Here is a 27,129-nt window from a genome sequence, read left to right as displayed (position 1 = left end):
ATCAGAGAATCCTTAAAAACTGCACTCCATTAGGTGATTTATTTTCTGTCAAAACTTGCTCCTCTTTCAGGTCCTTTCGTCCATTGCACCGTTTTTTCGGTCGAATAGAAACAAAGCTTGTTATTCGACTCGTTCGAAGTTTATTTTAAGGACAGCTTGATAGTTAAATCTGCCTTCGATTGTGTGTTTGATGCAAAAATTTCTAATACAATTGGAAAGGTCTTCGGGACGGTTAAAAGATTCTTAAAAACTGTACTCCATTAAATGGCTCGAAATTCAATTATTCGTTGAAAGTAGATCGGTATTACGGTCTACTGCACGATCGTAAGCGTTTATCAGCTATTATTCGATAATTTCACGAAATTTCGACTATTACCAGAGTCTCCGCTCTCCGGCGACTCGGTACGCGTAGTTTGCCTTATGAATAGCGAAGCGGGGGCGGTGTTATATTCTAACGAGGGATGGAAATAACCGCGTTGCGAATCGAGCCAAGAACTGTTTTGGAATTTGTATCGCGGAAGGGTGGGCAGGGAATCGAGGCGAAGCGGAAGGGGTTACAGGAAGGTGGAAGTAGACTCGAACTCGAGAAGATGGCCAACTGATCGCGGATAGAGGAAAAGAGTGGATCCGGCAATTGTTTTCCGTAGCACTAAAACCTAGCGAAGTTTTCCGTTCGCATGCATGTATGCTCGCGTCGTGCGGGGGAGGAAAAATCGTAAAAAGAACAAGGGTGAAACGGTAAATGGATGCGAAGAGTATTGGAAAGAGGAAGCAAGATGTGCGCCAGCTCTTTACAAATTATATTTGCTTTCGGTTTTAGAAGACGAACAATTCTATTTGAACTCTTTATTTTCAACATCCAGCATCGTTTTACCAAGTGTTTCCCTTTCGAAACATTCAGTATCTCGGAGGGAATCTTCTTAAATTAGCCGAATAATCGTCAAAGTATTATCCTGTGAAAAGGATTTAACGATGTTAAACGCGCGATCGTGGAATTGTAACTGATAGGGGGAGACAGCTGTTGAACGTTAGGGATGCAAAGGGCGGGTTAGCGATGTCGCCGAAAAAGGGAGAAAGATAGATAGAGGGAGAGAAATAATAAAGGCAGCGACAAATCCGAATGTTTATTTGGTCCAGAAATTTTCAGCCGGCAGTCACAATGAATATTTTAATGACTTCCTGTGGATGCTCGCGCCTCGAAGCAGTTGCAAAGTCGGCATCTAAGGAGTGGCGTGGAACTGTAGGAAGGGTTAGGTCGAGGGGTGGTACGGAAGGAGTTGAGAAGAACAGACTGCACCAGAAGGGAAGTCCTCGGTCTTACTCTCTCTCTCTCTCTCTCTCTTTCTCTTCCATTTTCTTGGAAATTATAATCGCGCCACTTACCGTGGCACAGTCTCGTCCGTTTCTACGTTTCTCTTTTCCTTTCGTTTCATCCCAGGGCTACGGGTCTCACCCTGCGCCCTTTACAGGACGTTGGTTTCATTTTACGGTAATTGTGTTTACGGAACGACACGCGAGTTACAAGCCTTTGTAATTCCGTGGAATTGTCAGCCTCTCGTTGCTGCTTCTCTTCCTCTCATCAAAGCGAAAGCCGCGCCGCGGAACCGTGTTTCCTCTTCGACGAGAAGACCACCGAATCGCTCTTCGAAGAAGCTCTTTTCCCCTTTCCTTTCCTCTCCATTTTTTTTTTTCTTTTTCCTTTATTCTGACGATCCGTGCATATACCGTATATATCCCGTGGCAACGGAGCCACGAAAACGACTATTTCACCGTTCAATGGAAGGATAAACGTCGTTCCTTTTACCGTTACGTTTTCGCTCTTTTAATAAAACGACACGCGGCGCAGCCTGGCGGCAAGAACGTATCTGGCCGCGAGCGTGTTCACCTCTTTTTTCGAATACGGGGCGGAATTTATTCGGACGGAAACGAAAGTGCGCGCGTTCCCGAAGCGGGTATATTAAAAACGCTTTTAAAAGCGACGGAGAAAAACAGCGAACACCGCGTTATAAATTACTTTTTAACCGTGCTTCGGAGGTGGCTTTTAAGGGGGTGGATGGAACTTGGTACTTTGATACTTTGTCGAGTTTCGTCGTACGGCCACGCATAAATACACGAACGCCCCCTCCAGTAATTTGAGACCTTCCCTAGATCGATAACTCGAATTAGACGGTGCGGATGCATGGGTTTCAGTTTCCATGGAACTTCAAGGAATTTCATTCCGTAGCGAAAGATATCGATCCGCAACAACGTTTAACATACCGTTAAGTGGATTTCATCGATTCGGTTAATGATCTTGGCTCGTTTATTAAAGATTCGTTCGGGAGAAGGATCATATTAATATTAAGTAATTTATGGCAACAACGATGTAACATTTATTCGTCAAACATATTTAAATTTTAAAAATTAACAATAATTGCAATCTGCATCTACATTGAAGTCAAATCCATGTTTATTCAAAAAAAAATTGGTCAAGCCGAATTCAAAGCACGCTCCGTTTTTTTAATAAGTTTCTTTTTAAACGCATGTAAATAACCACTAACTCGGGAACACAAATTGCCTTACTAACTTAGACAATGTTAACATAAATATTAATATTAGATGTTAATTTATTTTATAAATGATTTAAGAATATATTAAATCTATAATATTTAACTTAAAATACGAATTATAAAATAATTAAATTAAATTGTATTTTTTACTATTTTGATAAATAAGACCCGAAGTTCAATGGTGTGACAGACATACAAAAGTCCTGACATAAGCCCACTCTTAGGAGCGTGCTAAAAAGATATTCATTAATTTTATTCCGAATAATTATTGCAAATTTATGAATTATATTTGAACTCAGAAAATTTCAACGTGCACATACGTGTCGGTATCCTTCGAGAGATTAGATATTCAGATACAGACGGTCTTTCAAAGTGTCCATACCGTCCCTTTTTCCATTTCCGGTGTCGCGTTCGTATCGTTTAGAATGATCATCGCGATATTCAGCAGGCAGAGATGATCTGTTATCGTCACGTCGCCCGTTCCGGCCTTTCAGTTTCATTGAAAACGCCCCTGGCTCGGGGGGGGGGGGGCAAAGTAAATCTAATCTTGATTCAGCCACCATAAAAGCTAGCGTGACATCTCATTTTACGATACGCCGACTACCTATGTTATATTTCACCTACGTACACCTGCGAAAGTGTAAGATGTATTAAGCAGACGACATATAACCGTGGTAATATTCCATCCTTCGAGCTCTCTGCAAATCCTTAATCGAGTGCTTCGACGATGTTCCATCGTCGCGATGCTAAAGCCGCGATCGGAAGTCTGATTCGTTTTTAGCTTGGAAAAATTGAAAAGAAAATGAGGGGAAAAAAGTGATCAATTGTCCATCGCAAAGTGCACTGCATTTGAAAATTGATTGATTCTTAGAAATTCTAATCGATGCATGCATTTTCAGCATGCTGTGGGTTAATTATTGCATAACACCCGGTAGCATGATTCGCTATCGTTGCTTTGCAGATATTAAATTCCTGCCGTGCATATTCCATCGGGAAGCGGAAGTTAGAGGCTACGCGTTATCGAACGGCTACCGATTTTGATTTCGTGTGATCAATTTAATAACAGGTGTCTCGAACGCGAGCTGTGGTAGTTTCTTTGGCTCCTGATCGATTGTTACGATTAGATATATTACATCTACTCGAATGAGCTTCATCGAGATGCAGCGGAGTAGCTAGTCAACGACGTTATTGAATGATAATTTCTGATCACTCCTTTGGGAGATATGTCTCTTGGCACCGTTGGCAGCCGTGTAACCCAACCTCCAAGTAACGTCAGCATCCATTATGTCAGCTGTTCTCTTAGTTTATGTTCACCTAAATCTTCAACGTAGCATGGTAATTTTCCATATTTTATAAAATATCTGTTTCTTGAGATTATTCAAATTTCATATATCTTTGGGGAAATTTATTGACTTTCTTTTATGTATTCCGATTCCGTACCTACTCTTGATTCATTGGAAAAAATTATGAGTAGAAGCTAAACTAATTTCTAAAAATTAGAAGTGAAGTTTCACTTTAAAAAGTGAAGTTCATCCTTCCATATTTCCGTTATTGCAATTGCAATTTAAATTTCAAAATTCTGAACTCGTCGACCGGTTGGAGTACTTATTTCCGAGAATATAAATTCTTCTATTTCACCAATTAGCACGGAAAAAATGTGATCAGAGCAGAGGCAGTATTCGCAATGGCGCGTGTAGTTCTCGTAACGACACCCGAGGCACGAAAATGATTCGAACGCGATATTATCAGCGATAATAACCAGTGTGACGTGTTCAAAAATTAATAACTCGGTGAATTTGGAAGTGCACTCGTTGCCGGCAAGTGAATGTAATCAGGCGAACCGATATAACGCAATTATCGTTCTCGATCTTTGTCATTCGATTAAAACTAGCTGCGCTGTTCTATGCCGTCGAAGTTAATCGCAAACATTTCGATTCCTTTCGAATAATTGATAAACTAATCGCGCATCGAGTCTCTTATTTGGATCAATTATAGAAATTAATTGAAAATTAATCCAGCTTCGGTCGTACGATTTTTCTCCCTCAGGAATCGTAAGTAAACACCAGGTTTTCGATCGAAGTGGTTCTTTCGTTTGTCTGCTGAAGCGATATCCTCGGAGAAGGTCGGAACAAAAATTTTTACGACGAGATAGATATTGGGCAGGGGCCAATAAGTCTCCCGTCGAATTTATTTGGCAAACACCTCGCCGTCGAGTGTTATACAGGTCGAGTAGCAAATATAAGCTACATGAAAAAGGATTCCTTTTTCTCTCTCAGTTGGATCACCGAGTGACGTGGAGAAGACTTATTTCTGTGATCCACCTGAAAGGATTCAATCCTTTTATTTCTTTTTCGAACACACCTTGGATCGTTGGCGCTGGGGATTAAAGACAAAAAGAATTCTTTATCTCTATTTCGAAAATTGATTATCTATTTTAATTGTAAAAATTGAAGTCCCTCGTATTTCACTTTTCTGTGCCTCGGTTACGAAACGAGGAATGGAAAAATAGCATCAGTAGAGTTGGTCGGGTAAGCTTTTAATGCGTACATTGGAAATTGAAACTTTCCATTCCCGTCGAGTAGACTCGATATTTCCTCGCGGTTTCAGCGAATGCTAGTTGGTCGATGAAATTTTCCCGAAATAATTCACTTTCGTCGAACTATGCGCGTCTGCGGCAAGCGTTTGATCGAATACTGGCCCGTGTACTCGAAATGGTCGATCGACGTTTCGCCTTTCCCTTCGGAGAATACAGATTTCGGGACGCGTGCTAGCGAGGAAAGTTCTTAAGAAAATACGCTTCGAGCAATCGGTAGCGGAGTGCGAAGTCTGGTTCGAAGTTTCGCGACCACTCTGGCTTGCTGTACGACCGCTAAGCAATCTTCTTGAAACTCTTCCCGGTCCATTGGGAAGCGGGCAACTGCAGTTAGTTTTCTGATAAACAACAGTCGCTCGGATAACGAATTATTGACAGCGTCCTCTTTAGATTCGTGGAAACACTCGTGGAGCAAATATTTTAATGTTAATCGTGTACAAGGGTGTAATTAACCCATTATATCTGCAGTGCAAAAAGTAAAGAGAAAGCTTTGACTGTGTAATTGATTGTAAAATTTTATTAATTTTGAAGAAATTAAAAATTATAAAAGCTTTGGGTGTATTTGCGCTCCCTGTACACAGAGAGAAGATTCAATTATAACAGTATCCTTTCATCTTTTATTTATTTTCATTTATTTACCGATGTTACCAATCTAATATTTATATAAAAGCATACAATTTTATTTAATATATTTCATACAGATATTTAAATAATTACTTTTCGACGAACGTATTCAATTTACTCAAACAAAGGTAAGCGAAAGCAGTATTTCTTTTCAAACAAAACAGCATGTAATTTCTCGATGAAGGAAAACTCAGTTTTCATTTTCTACAGTTTCACCATAATTAACTTTGCTTTGATGAAACACGTTTAAACCAGGGCAAAGTAACGCGAACAATTTTGAAAGAACGCAAAATTTTAATTAATTTACACGGTTTCGATGATCGAGTGTTTCCTATTGGGCGCAGTGCTTTCGTTCGAACAAAAGTATAAAGGGGGAAAATAGAATGGTACGTCAAAACGTCAAATAGAATTGTCTTTTCTTCTCCATTGTTTTCCTTATTTCCGCTCTTTCTGTTTGATCGTTGACTCAATATTCGATAAGACACGATCGCGGCCATCGAATGAAATAAAAGTCGTACGAGGTAAAACGTCGATCGCAGTCGAGTGTCGGATCGACGTTCGTTTGTTCATTTCAACGTTACTCAAAGAGGAAAGATACGTTCTTAATTTCGCAATTCCTTCAAATTCCTTCGACGAATATTTCGAAGCATCGACAAAGGATTTAATTGTTTCGCCTAACACATTGAACGACACAGTGAAATTGGGCATTTTTTGTGGGACGTATTAAAGCTCTAATTATTAAGAATAGTAATAATTAATTTTGAAATTTCAAATTTCAACCTTTCTATTTGCCATTTCTCTATTGTTTTCTTTTAATTATTCAAGCGTGTGTAAATTGCGAAGCCGGTCACCGGTGACCCCCGTGGCGTGTTAAAATACAATGCTCATTGCGGGGAATTTCTCATGAAACCAACTTCGTTTCTGGAATACATCACTCGAGGTTGTTTTCCCCGAAAATTTCCCGACAGATTGATTTTCACATAGTCGGCAACCGGAGGAAATTTTCGAACGGCGGAAAATCGCGAATAGTGGAGGAAGGGGTAGAAGCGGAAAATGGGTGACAGGATGCAGATGACGCGAGGTCGTAGCTCTGCGAATTACAATTAAATTTAATTACGTAGCTCCGGTAGTTACACAGAAATGCATGGGAGATTTTCCAGCAGAAATTACTCGTCGACACGGCAGCGGAAAACTTGTCCGGCTTCGCCTTATTTCGTACAGGAGCCGTTTATAAACGACACGTGGAACTATAAACCACTGTCCTCGAATTCGATCGCGGACCCTGGACCTTTTCATTGTTTAACGAACAAAAAGCCTTGATATCGTTTGATTTCTTCGTCGGTAACGCGGTTGGATATTATCTCTCTCTCTCTCTCTCTCTCTCTCTTTCTGTTTGGAAACGACGAACAGTCTGCTGCCTCTTTTACGGTTAACACAATGCGCCAGAAACAAAAGCCACGAGGCTTCGCTGTAATAATTAGCGACCATGGAGAATTAATGTAGCGTGGAATGCGAGAGGGAAGGGTAAACTTTCGAGTACTGTGAAACAACGGCATACCACGTTATAACGGTATCATAACAACCACGAGCCCGTTGCTGATCATTAATAAAGCCGGCAGGCATTGCTTCTTACGCTCTCTTCTATAAACATGCGACAGCCTGACGTCGACTTACGAATTAATCCCTTCATCCCTCCGTACCGCCGCACAACGGCCATTCATCTTTCGGACAAAAGGAAAACTTGCATCGACTTTTTCGTTAATAACCCAGGCCAACTATAAGGATATTCATCCTCGTACGGTCCAAATTACCGTGGAAATTAATGTAGTAAAAGAAAAAGAAAAAAAAAAAGCGAAAAGAAAAACGTCGATATTGATAATACGGTGAGATACGGCCAGGTTTGTGAAAAGGATTTCCAGCCGATATTTTATAATTTTCTACAAAAAACGAGCTTCGTAACGAGCTACCGCTCCTAAGAATATTAATCATCCCGTGGACTAAATTAGCTACTGAAAATAGTACGGCGATCTAGTCAAAGGATTTTCCGCCAGTCTTTTACAATATTGTTTGGTCGAAAATTGTAAAATAGAAACATATCTATAGTTTGGCTAAATATGACCGTTTGTTTGAAAAGAATTTCAAACGGGTTTTTAGAAATTTCGTAGGTGAAAAAAACTTCATTTGGAACGTGAAATAAAGAGGACATACCTTGAACGTGTATACGTATGCGCGACGACTAATTACGAGGATGGCTGCCATTCGAATCTCAGGTTGTTCCAGCTGCCGACTAGAGAGGATGAAAGTAATTACTACCCGTGCGAACGATTAATTAAGTAGCTGCCGGTGGATGCGCGAATTGTAGATGGCCAGAGTAAATTGGAGGACCGTTGACGCGTTCTGGTGTACACACAAGCTCTCGTATACACTCAGGCCCATCTAGAACGTGCCAGTACCGTCATTGTACTATGAAATACTTCATGACATTCCGAGCGGAAAATTTCTCGATGAAAATTAATTTTCAATTCTATTCGAGCTTCTAGCGGCCGAACGAGACCTCCGAGCCTTCCGTGATCTTCGTTTTAATTCACCTGCTGTTAGGTCACCCCTTTGTTTAGGTAATTTGTTAAAACGATTCGTTCTTCGTTGACGTGTTTAGATTTCCATAGGGATACACGAGCCGTATTATTAGGAATTTTTTGAATAATCTAATTTGAAATAACGGATAAAATAGGTATAACGAAATTTGTAATAACTTTTCGTCGAGGTTGGTTCACGAGGGACGCGCGGAGATAAAACGCAGCTCGGACACGGGAAACGCGTTTTATCGAGAGAAACATAGTGTTCTAATAAGTGTCACGGGGGCGGGAAAAAAAGAAGCAGCCGGCTAGGACACGGTATGAAAAATTCGTGTTAATTACGGCTGTATAAATCAAGAAGCCGAAGTAATTACACGTTTGAAGAACGGCCCCCGCTTTGATACTCGTGCCGCTCTTGAATTTCTCAAAGAACATCGCGACACCGCGACGCTTTATTAAAGCACCTTGGCCCTTCCCGTTTGTGTGCGTGTGTTTGACATAGATATGCGGTCACACGCACACTCTTAATACGCCTCTTGTCCGTACTGCAAGCTCGTCCACCGACGTGGCTGATGCCACCACCGACAACGGGTTAATGTAATCATTCCTGAGTGTACCTGCTGCTATACGTGTCGCGGCATGCACCAGCTGCACCTGCTCTCTCTGATCAACGTCATCGTCTTCTCCTTTCGCGCACGATCGTCGCGAAAGAGGAAAATCGAGCTACAACCGCCTCTGCTCTCGAAACTTGTACGTGCGTGGGAGTACGTGTATTTGTCATTGTGTGATTGACCTCTTAACTGCTGCTATTGCTCGATCGACGCGTTCAGAATATATATAGATAGGTGAATAATGAACATGGTGATCAATTAGTGGCGCAATAATAATTATTAGATAGGGGTGGACAATTGAAAAATAAATTCTGTTCATTTTCGTTTATTCTAGATAAAATATTTTGAAATTTATTAGAAAAGAAGATTTTTAATTAAAAAATTCTTTCCATTTTTGTTTATCCTAGACAATGTATTTTGAAATTTATTAGAAAAGAAGGTTTTTAAATTCTTAGCAGGAGGTCGATTCATATGTTCAAGTTACAAAAATTCTCAGAATTTATTGGCTGGAAAATATTTTATGAAACGAGGTGTAAGTTTAAAGAAAAATTTCGCCATAGTTCTGAGTAATAGTATTCTCACGGTATTCTTGAATTGTTAAATACAAGAGAAGGAAAACGGAAATGGTGCATCAAATTAAATGTTGCCTCGTTGCCGGTTAAATTAAACAGGTTTATGCTTTTGAGGTGAGTGTAAAGGACTGAATATTTTATGTCTTTGCTCGAAGTTCGTTGAAAGTAGGGTTTTCAGAAAATTTCCTGTGGACGAAAGTACATGCGAACTTCGCCGCGGAAGCTAATAATGATTAAAGGCGGTTAATATTGAATCTGGCCGGAAGTAATATAAATTAGTTGAATTTTTATCAAAAGATTTGCATTAACGAGATTCGAATCTGCTCGTTTTCTGCGAACGTACCCTCATCTTTTAGAGTTACCAAAAACCGTTTCCCCGAATTGTTGTACAGGGTAGCCGAAATGGACGTTATTTAATGCGAGCCATATCTCGCGATAAACGACACAGCCGGGAAAAACGTTCGCATTGTTGACGCGGATAATTATTTCGGGGGTGATTAAACGTGAGGATAAGTTAGCGCGCGAGTGTTCACGACGGCGGAAACGGCACGGTTTGCACAGTAAATTGCACGATTTCGATATCTACCGTTGCCGAGAGCAACAAGAGAATTAGTTACAGAGATTTCAGCGAAACTGTTTCTGTATACCTTGACCAAACTTGGCGGTTGGTATCTCTTCGATTCCGGTATTAAACGAAAGTTCGTCAACGATAACATTGCCTATATTATTCGCTCTAACTGTTTTCAGTATTACCATTGAATTATTAATTAAATACAGTAAAATTACTTTCTCAACACCATGTGTGTATTTCATCGATGCGTCAATTACAAGAGGAAAGTAATTTTCATTTTCACGATTATGGAAAGTTCGGGCAGTTTGGTAGGAAAGTTTGAAAATTATAGCGGGTGAAAATTTGCCGGCGAACAGCTGTTGATCATCACGGTTGCGCAAGGAGAACGGGCGAGGTCAAACTTAATTGTAGTTAACGATCAGAGATTAGCGTTTGGTCCCTGGGTGGCTACTAGATTATTATTAACGGGATGCTAGATACACATAATTGCTGGTGTAGCTGCGACTGCAACTGCGACTAGTAATTTTGCCGCTGGTAGGATGATCTTGACGGAACATGTGTCTTGAGTCATCGCTAACGTAACGTTACGTCGTTGGTGATAAGCTTAACGACCCCATCACACCTGACGCACACCATCTAGTTAAAGAGTTCTTTGCGAATTCAAATTACTGCAGGTAGACGAGGACGATCTATTCTTTGAAGTTCGAACTCTAACTCGACGCTATTCCACGCGTCGTAACTCTGCCAGGTGCGAAACATGTGCAGTAGTTAATGCTTCCAGGCACGTTTACGACTTTAGTTTGCAAAGTGCGATGGATTTACGATGTCGAGTGAAATTGGCAGCTTATGAAAATTAAGTACTGCATCCTGTTTAATCCTTCAATCCGAAGTTCAATTTGAAACGAAGTGAAATTAAAAACGGGCCTCTCTCCATGGTCCGCCGTCCGAGGAGGCAAACGAGGCAAGAGGAAAATAGATCAATCTTTTCGTCAAATTTTCTGTCAAATTTCACTCGTATCGAATCGTTCCACTTATATTCATCTTCCAGACTCGTTCGATTGCATTTTTTCGAAATATCCCGAAGAGGGTAAACTACGATCCCCGCGGCACCAGTTGCATTCGCGAAGGGGGCGTTAAACTTGGCGTTGACAGAGGCGCATCTGAAACGTCGCGTGAAACGTATCGCGGCTTGTAGAACGAGCGTTGCTACGAGTAAACGTGTCTCGAGTCACCGGCAGCCAAGTATCGTGTATCACGGTACAGCGCGTAGAGCCCTCCTACGCGTTGGATGATAACGGTGACTATTATTAATCTACGTAGGACCGCGAGGCAATCAATTACCCTATCTTATGCCACCTCTACACAAGAGAAACCCACGTAGCCAGCTTTCTGGCCGCGAAATGGTAATACTAGCGAGTCCATGGAACAATCTACTCAACGTATACGGGTAACGAGTTTCCAGGCTTGGCTCGTTGGTATCGTATGTAAGAGTTAAGTTACAGGCGTTCTGTGTACCGACGTGTTCCTCGTGTGCGCCCATACCTGGTACGTACAGGTGCACGTTTGCCGTCCGGACACGTACCTTCTCTACTTCCATCTATGAATTCACGTAGTCGCAATTCCTGTACAGATATACGCGTACACCTGAGACGTGAACGCGCAATCGAAGGACACCATTAAACCGTTCATGCAACAGGAATAATACGTTGCGAACGTGACGTAAAATCGCTTTCGTGTGGTCAACTCGGTGTTTGGTACGGTGTGTGCACGCTGGTGAAATTGCTGTTTGGCCAACAAACCGAGAAGAGAAGTTCTCGTATTCGTCTTGGGAAAGTTACTCGACTGCTGTTGCTTCGAGTAGAGTTGTTACTGTATTATTAACAAAAAGAGAATTCGGAAATAATTTTTCAAGGATCGAAGATTGCACTTTCCAGAGCAATTGAATCACGCGAATAGGAATCTGAATCTTTTTCGTTAAATCACCGAGAGATGTAGGGTAATGCGTCTGCTTAGTTCAATTGCTGTCCGGATAGGTAAATCGTGGAAATCGTTCGAGTCGAAAGGGGAATCTTTTCGAATTTTTGGGGCCAAGTGGACGGATAGATCCAACGACGGGGAAGTTTCAGGGAAGATTTACCACGAACGATCGAGCTTTCGACAAAGCTCCGAGCCCGCTAATCGACGTGGACGCAAACGACTCTCGTTATCCCCTTTAGATGCTTATCGATTTAGCGAATCGCACGAGTGGAATCCGTTTAGACGATGCTATTTGTCAGTAGCAAATGAGCCGATTATATCCGACTCGCATATACACTCTAGCAGACGCTATTTAATTAGAAACAGCTTGCTGTTGCTGTATAGTCAGATTGCGTTTAGAGAGTCAAAGGACTAACTCGTTAATCTAGTTTGCATCGATAGTAAATAGGATATTCGATGTGTAATTAGGAAGTTATTATATCGTTCCGTGTAATAATTTCATCGACTATCGAATTTTGCAGACTACAGAGACGAGAATTATAGTAAGAGGCAAAAGTAAGTAGCCACTGTTCAAAATAGAACAGCTCGGTTAAAATTGGACTAAATTTGAGAAGCTATAAAAATTAATTCACTAAAATATGTATTTTCATTGTTTTAAAAAATTACAATTTCTGAAATCGTGAATAAAATAGTGAATGGTAATTTTTCAATTTTTTTATGTGAGTCTATTTAAATCAATTTTAATCAAGGTATTCTATTTTGAACAGTGTCTACTTACTTCTGCCTCTCACTGTATTTAAATAAGAATTAATACTGTGATGAAATTCATCTTTTTCATTCGTTTTCAAAAATTCAATATTTTCTACCATGGTTCCTTGTTTCTCGATTTCATGAACGACATTGTTTCGAACAGATTATACCGAAAAATTCTGGTGGTCGTGAAAGTATGCACGTCCGTGGCAAACAAACGTGGACGAAAAAAAAAAAAAAAAGGTCATTCCAACGTGTTTCGTGGCATTTAACGCGGCGTAAAAATTCATCCTGACGCGTTCCAAAGCTGTCGTTTGCAGCGACAAAGTTCCAACCTCCAGAGATTTGAACCGTCCAACTTATGAATGGATTTTCATAACTGTACACGCGTGTATTCGTTTCGTATTTTCTCGTTTTACGATACGTTGATCCTTTCAAATCTTCGCAGAATATTTTGTTAAATTTATTACGAAGAAACGATCGAATTATTCAGTTTCTAAAGTGTTGTTGTCTTGTTGTCTTGTGAAAGGGTTAATAACGCGTGAAGAATACGTTTATACCGAGAATTTGTCGTCGAAAAGACAGCGAACCGAATGTGTTTCCCGAGAAGAACGATTCATATGAAATTTAAGGCTGATCTGCTTGCACGAAAAGTCGGGGCGGATAAGTCGACTGTGGAATCGAGATGGTGCGCGGTAGGGTGAAAACGGGCCAAGATGAATATTCCATGCTAAATCCGTGGCGGAATCGCAGGAAAGAAATCCAAAGTCGACGAGGCATAGGAGACGTAAGGCGTGGTAACCCTTTTTTCCTCGAGGATTTACCGTCCCTCTTCCGTTCTTCAGAGTTAACGTTCGTTTGAAAAGTTAAACGCACCCTCATTTTACAATTTACAATGTCGGATATAGTTCGCTATCGTCACCTTGATTCTGCCTATATTTTATGAAATCAATAACTAAATGAAATTAATATTATAAAATAGAATTATTTAATATAAATTAACTTGTAAAAATAAAATGATACATCAACGCGATGTTGATTAACGGATATAATTTATTGGAACTAAGGATTATACAGATGATGATATTATCAGACGCAACTTTATCCTCTCTCAATTTTCAACGACACTCCCCGACTCTCGTTACAACTCTATTCGCTTTCCGCAGGGAGAAACCCTTGCTGGTCCTTTTCTTTTCCCCCACGATCCTAGAAGCATCCGCGACACATCGGTCGATCACCTAATCGTTGGGTCTGGCTTTTGTTCGTCAGCGCTTTCACTTTTATGACCCTCTTCCTGTTTTTAAAACTAAAGTTCTCTAAAACTACGATACTACACTTTTTATTGCGCGTTAATGGAAGACCGAAGAATATGTAATTAAGAGCAAGAAAAGGAAACAAGAAGTCCGTCTTGATACCTCTTTCAGCAAAGGTATCCCGCGGTTTCGTTCTTTTGTACATAATTTTAGGTCGCGCAGCGTAAAGTCAGACCGGTGACTTGATGCATCAGCCTACTTCCGCTCGAGTAAATAAAACGTTAATTAACGCCGCGTCTGCTCGCGCCTTCCTTTGCAAACTCTCGCCTGCATGGACTCGCGACATAGCGAAAGGGACGTAATTCAAATGATTGTCCTACGAATGAGCCGAAGAACTAGCAGGCAGAGAAGGGAACGACTATGAAAATGCCGCGTTCCTTTTCCCCTTTCTCGAGCGAGCAAATTAAATGAGGGCAATCCTAATTTTACTCGACGAGTTTCGTTTCCCTTTCTTCCATTTCGCGTTTCTTCTTTGATGGATACTTTTAAAGCGTACGTTCACGTCGAAACGTTTCTCTTGATGATCCTTCGAGCATCGAGAGTTGCTTGTTATTTAGCAAAATACAGGAATTAACATTCGGGTAGTATTAACAAATTCATTCGAAAATGAATTATTTAACATTTAATTATTGGTATACGAAATAACGTGAGAATTATCGGTGATTGATGCTATAGAATTTTGAACGCTGATAAAATTATATCGATGATTCGAAACGGAGTAGGAAGGTATTTAAATAAGAAGTTAATTTGTAACGTTTGTAATGGGTTGATTGCAACGAGGTTTCAATTTCATTTATAATAATAGCTTGTTGGGTTTTAATTTAATAGCTATCGCACAATAGCATAGGAAATATCATGGAAATTATCAGTGATTGGTCAGGTAATTAATAGGTTGATTGTAATGGTGGTTAATATTGATGGATGGAACAGATATGATGGAATTGAATTTTTGCAAAAAGAAAATTACTATTATATTGATAATTTGAAGCTCGAATTATTATAATTTTATATTTTAAAGGAAATCATTGAGAAATATAAGTCTCGAAACTTTCATTTAAAAAAAAATTAGATTATCTTCGTGATAATCGAAGTGTTAACAAATTCAGTGGTCGTATAGTGAATCAGTTTTTCTTTTTATCGTAAAGTTTGAACGAGCGTGTGATCCACGTCTCTTCGGATCATAAAATGCGATTTCCAGAATCCTTCGGTAAATAACATTTTTAGGGGCGATATTCGAGGACGTGACTGCCCCTCTTTCTCTACTTATTCATGAGTATTTGACTTATTCAGAAAGCGAGCGGTCCGAAAATGTTTGAATGCTGGCAGCGTTGGTCATACATCCACACTCGATGCGAGGGTATTATAAATCCAGAAGTTAAACCCATCTTGCATTCTCAAACGCTTATGAAAAGCGTGAAGGGAAACTTCGTGAAATTCCACGCTTAATAAAAAAATAAAACAAGAATTTAATCAAACTTCGAAAACGTAAATAAGTTCTTCAAAATATTCTGCTTTTCTTTTTTTCTGATAAAGAAATTTTTCACAAGAAAATTTTTACTTTAGAAATGTTTTTTGGAATTTTTCGACGATGCTATAAATGTTTGGTACATTTTTATCGAACACTTCGAAGTTTCTTAAAGTTTCTTTTGGCATGACCGTACGCCGTTTGACTCGAGTTTAAAAACTTCAACATCCGTTGATGTAATATTCTTCGACCTCGAGGTCGCCTCTGATTGGCCGTCAACGCTTCCGGTCTGTGTTTTTGTCCCTCGGTGTCGTCTTAATACGGATCGAAGAGGACGACGAAGAAAGTTTCAGTCAATTCCACGTTCCGGCTAATCTTCCAAACTGCTCGAACTTTAATCTTTTTTTATCGTTCCTTGAAATCTATGTTTCGAGTCTGTTCAACTTCATCTTCCGTCAAGCGATGAGGGCAAACAGGAAATACACGTTTATATTTGATTTCAAATTACATGTCTTTGCATTTTCTTGCTTTCGTCGCAGCCATCGCGATCTACAGCGTTACAGAGAATTATTCATCTTTCTTCCCGTCTTTTCGTTTCGAATCGACTTCTGAATTTTAAGAAGTCTTCAATCTTTTAGTATTTTCAACTTGATTTGAAACGAAGATGGAAACGAGTACCTAATGATTAACACGAGAGCAGAGAAAATGAGCCGCTCATTTGATTATGAAATTCGAGGACATGCTTGAGGCTGCAATTCTGAAACTCTTTGTTGACAATGATAACGTTTCCTAAATGTCAACTGCCTTGTAAGGTGTACCGGAACGTTGCAGGTTTGCGAACGGGACATTGAATAAACCATGCATGGTTACTCGGCTAAAATCAACAACGAACGATTAGATTAAGTGGCGTTTAATTCGATTTCTTTAACACCTGCTGCACTTTTTTACACGACCCGTTAATTAATCAACTTGCACACGTTTGCGTTTTGATCGTAAAACTGATGGTAAACGAGACGGCTATTTGGAAAATCGATTAATTCCAGAAAAGGAGAAACGAAAAAATTGATAAAATATCAGAAATTAACCGCCAACCGAGTGCTTTGGTACTGAAATTTTAAAAGAATTCAGAAAGTTTAAGCAGTAAATATTTTTTAAGTTGCATTTATGTCTTTGAAAGAAACGAGGCAATAAGAAGGTCGTTAAATTATTTCCAATAGAATATCCAATGACTAGGTACGCTCGTAATACTGCGGAATAGATGATGCGACGCTGAAGTTCAGGATATGACAACGACAACGGCGGCAACGACCTCTTTTTCTCTCGCAGACCATTGCCTCCGTTCGTCGTCACCTTATCACCGACTTTCTTCGAAGTAGAGTACTTTCCTCTCACCCCGGTTTTACCTACACCCTCATCATGGTAGGTCGTGTTCCTGGATAGCGGGACACCGATATAACTTAAAGCTAGCCTTCTTCAAAAAGACGAATGCCAAGCCGTCGACTGGTCTTTTGCCCGGATTAACAGTCTTCTCCCTTTTTTTCGTTTTTACCCCCCCCCTTTTGGTAGACTCGAGTTCCCTTCGGTGTCTCGGGGTATTGCTCGTAAACAAAGCCAGGATAAATTGACATCTCTCCATCCCGTTCTATTTATCACCCTTCTTCATGGTTTCTTCTTGCCACCCTCCACCTTGGAGTCAGTCGTTTCTCACCCTGGTGGATATCACGCGGAGGGTGGGCGACTCGTAATGCCAGAAAGTTGGATTTTCGGCTGTTAGAACTAACTTTCGACTTAGGTATTTTGAAATTTACATCTTACACCTCTTATTTTGAAATTTTAATATTTCGAACTCCTAACAATTGAAATTATAATATTTTTAATAATGAATTTTATCGCTTATTAATTGCTTGTAAATTATGTAACAACGAAGTCCTCCCAATTATTAAAATATGATTATAGCGATGAAATTAATTCAAAGGAAAAGTTTCAAGTTACTCATCGTTGCGATATTCGCCATTATGCATGGAGCCAAGAAAAAAAAAAAAGAGACAGCGAACAATTGAAAGTTCAACGAAAGTCGTTTGGCACTTTGTACGATGAATAAAAGAAAGAAACATTCTTTCAAGTTTCACGTGAAAATGTGTATTTTAGATACGAACGCGGAGGACGTTTAGGACTTCTCTTGGTGAAAAGTTGAAAAAAGATGAGCGACAGAAATGCATTCTCTTTGTTCCGTTTCGCATTCTCGGTGCTTCTTTTTAGCGAGGAGCCACTTGCGAGAGCTTATTTAAAGGAGAAAGATAGCGAGGTACAATGAAGGATAACGCATTGTCCACCGACGGGGTAGTTAAAACTTGTCTCATAATTACTCTCATTTAGCACCATCTACCTCCGCCTCCTGCTACTCGTGCCTCTTCTTCATCGCCACTGTCGAGCAGCAACTTACTGACGCTCGTGTTTACTTATTTAGATTATGCCGCGTTGCGTTGGAATAATCTTGCTCCACTCTACGTCATCCTTTTTTCAGTTTCCTTTTTTTTTTACATAAGACGACGTGTAACGACATATTCTGTGGAAGATGACGATTAAAAGGACGTAGAATAAACCTTTTCTCTTGCAAGACTAAATTCTCGACAATTGACATAACATAGTACAAAACACAAGTGTCTAATTATTTTAATATTCACTAATGGTTTATTGTATAATTAACTTAAACAAAGGTCGCAAATTGTTAATAAATGTAAAATTACATAAAAAAATTGCACCGAAAATGAATGCATTCGGTTGTTCACCATTTGACAGAATTTCAAGTAGTACGAGTCAAGCATATTCGCCATCAGAAGGTTTTTACCATTTCACCGATCAAAGGACCAATTAACACATAACGTATTATTGTTCGTTCTTTTTCTTTAATATCAGATCATTCGATCGTTCTGTTACGTTGACTAAAAAGCCTGACTTGTTCCACTTTTTCCACTTGTTCCACGGAAAGAGAGAAACGTATATAGAAAGAGGATCTGGCTGAGGGGTAGGACTCTCTCTCTATCTCTCTGTGGAAACTCTGTTAGTATCGATCGAAATTCGTTTTATACGACCGCCTGTAGCTACATCCTTTTCAACGGCACTGTCGCACCGTATCTTCGTCATATTTCCATTCGTGTTTACATACGGAATGCACACAGTCGCAGGATACCGGCAGCAGCCACTGTTTGAACATAGAGCGACAACTGTGTTGCGTAGTCAAGGATTTAATTTTCGATTGATGCGATTTTAATGGCGCGTGTTTGCTTTGAGATCCAGTTTGGCATTCGATATTCCGATGACAGCGCGACGAAACTGAACCGAACAAATACAAACGAAAGAAAAATTCGTTCGAGATAGGCTGTCTTCTGAAATGTATATCTTCTTCAAGATGTAATATACAAAAGTATTCTAGAACGAAGTAAGGGGGTATTTGTCTTGAAAAATTGGTCGACAATTTTTTTTATGATCTAGTTACTTAGCTAATTATTTCTAAAGTGAATTTTCTATAAGAGTATCTACGGAGATGTTAATAACCAAGAGACTGGTCGATGATCGATTCATTTTTCCTTCCCACCGCCAATTATAAATTGCTTGATTGACTGTCTGTCAATTTAATGCAACCACCATGGTTCGACGGCTTCTATTTATAGGAGGTTCAATTAGCATTCTCGGAAATTAATTAACAATTTGCGGACGCAATGCCGTGGCAGTATTCGTAGCAATTTCCCCGGCACATATTATAATGCCGCAATCTGTCCAATAACCAGCTGTGCACGCTGGTTGGTTTGAACTTCGGCTTTAATAGTTTCGGTATAAACGTCGCGGCAGCGTCAAACTGGTCGGCTAGCTGCTAAACTTTATTCCCCTCGTTTCTCGATGCTGCCCACAGCGTTTTCATTTTAACGACTGATTCAGCTGCTACGCGTCGCTTAATCTCTTCTCACAGCGATTCCACAACTTACCTGCTCTTCTGTTTCCCGTTAAAAATTGCCGACAATAGATCATCCAACATTGTGTCGATAATTTCGTAGAAAAGTTGTTAGCCATAGCCGTTTACTCGCGTTGAAATCAGGTTTCTTTAGGGAAAATGGCAATATAGGGGGAAGAGGCTTTCTCCAAATCTTAATTATGAGGATATTAATATTAACAATAATTTAAAAATAAAGTAATATCATTTTTAATTATTATTTATTATAAAATTTAGTATATAGCTGATAAATATAAATAATAAATTAATATCAATTTTCCCCCGTAAACGTTTACGTTCAAGTGGTGGGGAGACAGACCTATATAATTGAGATTCTTCCTCAATATTGTCATTCTTCCTCAGGATATCTATGGGGAAGGGCGCAAACGCGGGATATCATTATTTTGATCGTGAATTTATAATTAAATATTTCAATGGGAAAGGTAGTACAAAGTTATTTTATATTTAAAATCAGTTGTTGGTGTAATCATTTGATTTATGCTGTTGTGGTGCCTATATCATGGGGTCACAATATCAAAAATTGAGTAATTCTTACTATCGTCATTTTTCTTCATTTTTTTTTCTCTTCTGAAGGACATGATATGAGATTTAGGTTCCTCTGTAAGCTCGTCTCAATTTAGTAACAGTGCCATTGTCGCCTTATCAGGTTCACGTTACGGAACCAATTTTATCGACGACCAAGTAACAATTTACTCGCTCTGGCAATGTTCCTGGTACCGTGGTAGACTTCCGGTGACCAGGCCAGCTAGTAAACGCTTCCGTTATCAAACCACGTTTACGTGCTGTAAGTTAAACGACCGGTCCCTTGGAAATTCGCCTTCTACGGCATGTAAATTGCTAAATGCATACGAGAATATTAATAACGTTTTGTCATATCCACGCGTTATTACGAAACACAGTATCTTCAATTTCCAATATAACGAATTTTTAAGAAATTCTATTTGCAATGCAAAATACTTGAATTTTCTCGATTCGTTATCCTGGTTTCTTTTTTAAAAAATGAAAAAGTTATACAGCTGAGAGATCGGTGTACTTTGATGCGCGCAGATGAGCAACGATAATTTATATTTCATCTCGTCAAAATTAAGGATTTTCTGATGTAACCCATACCGGCGCATAGAATTTCCTTCCGTCTACCTTTCAGTGAACGTACGCGCACCCATACCGGAAATGCATGCACCTAGATGTATAATACAGGGAATATAGCGGTGGCGCGAGGCCCCGGGGCGCTGCGAAATAGAAAATTGGCCCATCCATTTCTCGTAACACTTTTCCTGCCAAGCGGGATTGCCCGAGCCGCGTTGAATAAATGCATGTATCTCGAAGGCATAGCGAATTTCAGACCACCGGCGGTTTTTCCAGTTGCGTATTCTTATTTGCTGGTTAAAGGTACCAAAATAGGAAAGGGTTAAGAATGTAGGTTGGAAATTTCATTTTTTAAAATAGTATAAGACCAACATTGTCCCATATTTGCGATTTGCATTTTTATCCACCCTATCAGTTTTGCAATTTGCTAATAAAATTGCAATTTGGAAATAACTAATTTTTTAAAAATTTTATCTCTGGCAGTAATTTTTACTTTGTATCAAAAAGCGTAAAATTGCAAAAATTATTAATTTTATCAAATTTGCAGCGATCAAAGTGTCAAAGGTTCAGGATTGACTATATTATATTTGATAATCTTTCAGCATTGAAACGAAAAACGTTGTTCCAGTTAAGGTGTCATAAATTATTTGGTTACCCTCATCAGCAAGAACAATGATTCGATGCTTTCATTCGTTTCGCTGTTGCTGGAGAACCCTTCTTGATTCGACGGACACGAGGTATTAGGCTCCTCCCGGCTGGAAGATTAATTACCAACCTCCCCCTTTTATTAAGGCATTTGCAATAGATCGGTGCGTCGCGATAAGCTAGCCTGCCATTTGCGAGCCTTCACCATTCGGGAATTACGTTACAAGTTTATCGGTCTCTTTATTCATTAATCATTTGACGGTATTGTCGGAACGTCAGCATACTCGAGGGTCGCTTTGGAACGCCGATTATCTCTGGACAAGTTGAGAGACAACTTGCATCGTAGTATCGGTAATAATGTATACGTTCGATCATTCCGTCAGTAATTGTTCTTATATCTGGAACACTGGAATTTCTCATTACGGTATGCGGATAATCAAGGAAGCAACATATTATTACTCTATATTACAGTTAGATGACATTGAAATTCTGATGGAATATTTTATTAGAAAATTTCGAAATTCGTTTGAATAACATTAGATTGACAATTAAATTCACCGAAATGATTTGAATTCGTTGAATTTTCATAAATACTTTAGCTATTTTCGTCGTTTCTCGCTATTTTCATCGTTCCATGCGAAACGCTCGGTTAATATCGAATTTTATACACTGATTCGTGTCTGGAGAAGTTCCGTTTCATTCTTACAACGATCCGGAAGAGGAGAACGTTCGAGTGTCATTGTGTGGCAAAGCGTTAGGAGAACGTGAGTTCTGCAAACATCTCGGTCGCAGTGGTTCGTGAAACGAGGTTGAAGGAAGAAGCCAGAACGAGGGGGAAAAAGTTCGTCTCGTTATTCGAGGCTCAAGAAAATCCCTCGTTCTTGAGGTGTTCACCGACACCGCGGCTAACGGTGCACAGGTGAGACAGAAGGAACTGTTGTTTCGTAACGTTGTTAGCTCAAAACGTGCCGCAATTCTGTCCTCGCGATTCATTCGATTAATCAACGTCTCCTTCGAAATCTTACTCGTTGCAGTTTTTTCATTTTTATGAAAGCTTGTTCTCATCATTTTTCCAATTCTGTTTATCATCATTTCATTCGAGTAGGCAATTTTATTTATACACCGAGGACAATTATTATATCATTTTATGAAAATTATTCTCTAGAGTCATCAATCAAAGCTTTCGATTTTATTTCCCTGCAGAATTCGCAACAACATCGACCGATTTTAATAATTATTTCTAACCATGTAACGCTCGTCGATGAATTCCAGCTATTAGAACAAGAACAACCGTGGAATTTGCAAATGAAATTTTGCCTGCGTACGACACTCGAAATTATACCAACGTAATACAAACATCATTGAACGCACTTTATATAATAATAATAATATTTCATCATGTTCGACCGTGTAGAATAATTCGAAATTAATTGCAGTCTCTAGCGATGATAATTATGGGTTAACTAGGATCCTTAGCAAATGATTTCGAAGGGAAATAAGCGGAAAACAATGACGTCTCTATTTCACACACTCTTGCAATAATTAATTTCCAACAAAATCGCATTTATAGAGTAATTTTTCTATATTAGAATATTTCGTTATCATCGACGCGTCTGAACGTATGAATGCGCCTTTGAGCGTACGAGCAAACGCAGCGTTTTAATTTCCGCAAATGGCAGCGGGTAGTGATACCTAGGTGATATCATTGGGCATTCGATAGAAAACACGGTGAATCCGTCGGCGATGGATTTTGCGCCACGGTCAGAAAAGTAAATTCATATTTAATATGCCGATATCGAACACCGCTGACCGGTTCGAATAATTATTTTCCGTAGCAAAGTTGACTGACGTTTACCCGGTCAAATTACCGTTATTTGCGGTCGCGTAGAGAGGTAGGCAGACGATGAAAGGTAGCAACCGGTTGAAAATTAGGTGATTTTAAACGTGCCAGCATACGGTGCCACGTTTGATGTATCGCAGGGTACACAACGAACTGTCAGCCGCGTCAAAGGACGTAATTCGAAACCGAAATCACCAATTTCTGTACGCGTATGGATGTCCATTAAACGTTACTGCTTACTGTTGCAACGTGTTAATGTCCATGCTGGTAAATCACTTTTCCAACGGGAATAAATTTGGTGATGTAACAACACGCGGGAACGCGACTGTCCCTAATGAGATATCGATACCTCTTTACGGTAAGGAGCGAAAATTGGAAACATAGAATTTCAAATATAAAGAATATTTGATTTAATTAGAATTGATTTATTTGATTTAATTAGATATTTGAGTTAATTAGAATTGATTTATTTGATTTAATTCGATATTTGATTTAATTAGAATTGATTTAATTAGAGTAATAAAAATTATTAGGAATAACTTCTAGGTACTTATGTTAGAATTCTAGCTAATAAAAATAATGAGGCTTTCAATAATTTCTACATAGCAATCGCAGTGTATTAATATTTCGCAAATATTTCAGTAAACGATAAAAATTATTGGAAATTATCGAGTTTGCTATTTCCACTTTTTCCACTTTTTCGATTTCCTTCTGATTCACCAATTTTTTGTTCAATTTATTGCGAATTCAATGAGCAGAATTAACCAGCAAACTGTGAACTCCTCTCGAAGAGGAAAATGCTAAATTTTCAAGCTTTTCTCTATCGATTACGCGTTTCATTAAGTACCGCTCCGCGTCATTGTGCACGTATTTGAAATTTCCATTGAAAACTGCGATCAGAAATCAACTTTCTCCTCGTAAATACGTGCGCTACGGTTAAATGATTTTCTCTTTCGTAATGTTTCCTTTTAATTCGATCATTAGCGCGTTTAGTGGGGGCTGTTGCGAGGGAAACTGACGTTTCATGGGGAATAAACGGGAGCCGGGCATCGCGTTTTATGTTGCCTCGGTCCAATTTCATGGCGGAACGAACGCATCCGCCTCACGTAGAACGTATCGGAAAGCTTTATGCTTCGACGAGAAGGAAATAAAACGAGAGAACGTTTATGCTTTAAGCGTAACAAAACCGAACCGTTCTTCCTTCCGACCGTGATCGTAGTGAGGTTTCTTTGCAGCTGGCCATCGCGACCGCGTTGTTTTTAGCTCGTGTAACGCTTTCGAGCGGATAGAATTGTACAGAAAACAAAGAGCTTGATACGTTTTCAAACAACAAGTTTGTCTCGTTGATCGTTTTCAAGGTATACTACCAGTCAAAAGTATTTCACGATGTACAGTTGCTTTCGTTAATATTCGGATACCATTTAAAACAGAATAATTTTTTTTAAATTAAATTGAAATTTTTTTTTTTTAAATTCTTTTACAAGGGTTTTTTCTTAAATTCTTTAAAATTTTTTTAAAACATCTCGAGTTTTTTTTTTTAAATTGGGTCTAGATTTTTGGTCTTCTGTACCATTAAATAGATAAAATTGGAACTTGGAAATTTTTTTCCAAGTCTTCAGAGCTTTCGTAGATACGAAAGATCCGCCCGGAAGGTCGGCGACGCACGGGACTTAGACTCTGTTCCCTCGGTATCAAGAGGAACTTCGATTTTTCACCTCCACTACCATTAAATGGATTGCGATACTTTTTCTCATTTTCTTTTAGTCTACGTTCAATGTTCTCTTCCCGTGTTCCTTACATTAGCGAGTGTAACTCGAAGCCGGGGAGAATTTCGAGATTTTGCCGGTCATTAAAGAGCTTCCAGCGGAAACTGGAGAACGAAGGGTAACTGCTTCGATTCGTTAAATAATTCCTCGCTATCGGGACAATTAATTTCGAGACACCGGCAGCCCGGGGCTGAACGTTTTGTTTTACTCGCTCGAACGGACCGGAACGACAATTGAAATCCTTTCTTTAAAACAGTAGAAACAATTTCATTTTTTTCTTTTCATTGAACAACGACGATACTATCATTTTATTCCAGTAAGAAACGTTGTAAAAATGTATTCTTCTTTATTATTAACCTTTTCATTCGTACCTTCTTATAATTCTTATACTGACGATGAAAAAAAAGTAGGGGCGTCGATCGACGAGTCAATCGACATCTTGTCCCCCATAATATCCCATATTGAATAATCAGAAGGGTTGATGGCGAATGCAGTTGTGACGCGTGACGATGCCACGGGTCCTTTGGCGTAATTGAATGATAGCCGACAAACGATATTAATGCACGAAGATTGGCACCAGGACACATTGGAATGGTCATGGATTTGCGGCAGTTCGGTGGCTTTCACAAAGCGACCGCCCGTAATCCGGCATCCGGGCTTTCCAGCCGGTAGAGGGGTGGAATTTCTGTCATACGTACGAACTGGAGAGAATTATAAGCGGAACTCGATGCAGACGATCCGTCATTACATCTCTACACGGTTCATGATAGATGCGAGCCCTTGTACGAAGACAGTGGGCCGTGTCAGTGAACGAATTAAACGGGGGCCTCGGTATGCCGAGTTTGCATGCGAAATTCCGAACGTGAGGGATGACCCGACGAACGGGATTGTCACGATTGATGGATCGTCTTCGCTCCGGAGCGAACTCTGTTCGGATCTTCGCAAAAAGAATTAGGCTCTAAAAGAAAACCCGTGTACTTCTGTCATTCGTTAAAAAATTCATCGTTCATTTTCTATGACATCGTAGCGGTGAATAATTAGCTGCGATAGAAGGAATTGCTGAGAAAATGATGAAGCAAGGGGTTAAAGAGTAGTCAGTTTGAAATAAATTCTCTTCAGAAGGTGGATTAACCAGTTAAAACGAAGAGGATTCCTGTTACGTTAGTGGATTAATATCGCGGTATAATCGTGGCAGAGCTCGGCTATTTTGTAAATTCTTCGTTTAACTCGAAGCTTGTTTCCCTTCTGTTTTCCTCCACCTAACTGTTTTCCTCGAATACGTGTTGCTGTTTTTATGCCACGCGTTTCTTTCTTACTTTTTCCCCAGCTAAATCAATAACCCGAGTTATTGGATTGATTGTCGATATTCGTTCTGTCCACCTCGACTCTTTCTCTGAAACGTCGATTTATTTTATTGTATTGTAAGAAATCTGGAGCATTCGAGACCAATTCGTATTAGTATTAATAATACTAATTAGTCAACTGATAATAACTAATAATAATTCGTATTATCACTTCAAATAGAATCAATTTCATAGGAAATTTCATCTCGAAATTGTTAATAAGATCATAGAAACGTACTATCTATAAACACAAACATATATCCGTGTATCCGAATTCCGTTTCGTAGGTAGGATTAGAACAGATCCGTCTACGGTTCGACTTAATGGTACGTGTGATTACGGCTAGGGTATCCTGATAGCTAGCACGGATAGACAGCTGTTCCTCTCAGCTCGCGCCTCGGTGTATTCGATAATTGTCACCGGTAGTTTCGACGATCGGTAGCAATTATCGCGCGCCAGAGAACGATGCCCGTCGAATACGATCACCGGTTTGATGAAACTGAACTTTGCCGCGTCGATGTTCCGGTTAAAATCGTGGCAAAGTAAACGTTTTCCCGATGCAACGAGCGTTTTCGTGTAGCTCCGACTATATGGAACTTCCCTCCCCCGCTTCAGCCGTATAGAGGGATATCGATAGAGCAATCTGCTCGATGCAGTTCGATGTTCGCGCAGATGCGTTCTCGCCTGGCCATCGATACAACTCGATTCACCATTGGTCGATGGGAGTATTCGAAACGTTCGAGCGTTTTTGAAATCGAGATCTCGTTGCATCGTTCGAGCGTTGTCGATGACGAGCTAGGGAGGTTTCGTCGCGTACACCCAGTTCTTGATAGCGAAAC

At 39.7% G+C, this 27,129-nt stretch overlaps 1 protein-coding gene across 5 annotated transcripts in view; it reads left to right on the top strand.

Annotated features, from left to right (window-relative positions):
• The window catches only part of GluRIB (Glutamate receptor IB), a 181,775-nt gene that overhangs the window by 10,597 nt on the left and 144,049 nt on the right, over positions 1-27,129 (top strand). The window lies entirely within an intron of this gene.

This window comes from Osmia lignaria, chromosome 9 (assembly GCF_051020975.1).
Source record: "Osmia lignaria lignaria isolate PbOS001 chromosome 9, iyOsmLign1, whole genome shotgun sequence".
Taxonomy (NCBI): Eukaryota; Metazoa; Arthropoda; class Insecta; order Hymenoptera; family Megachilidae; genus Osmia; species Osmia lignaria.
Note: the sequence above shows the minus strand (reverse complement) of the source record. Positions and strands in the feature narration are given on the sequence as shown.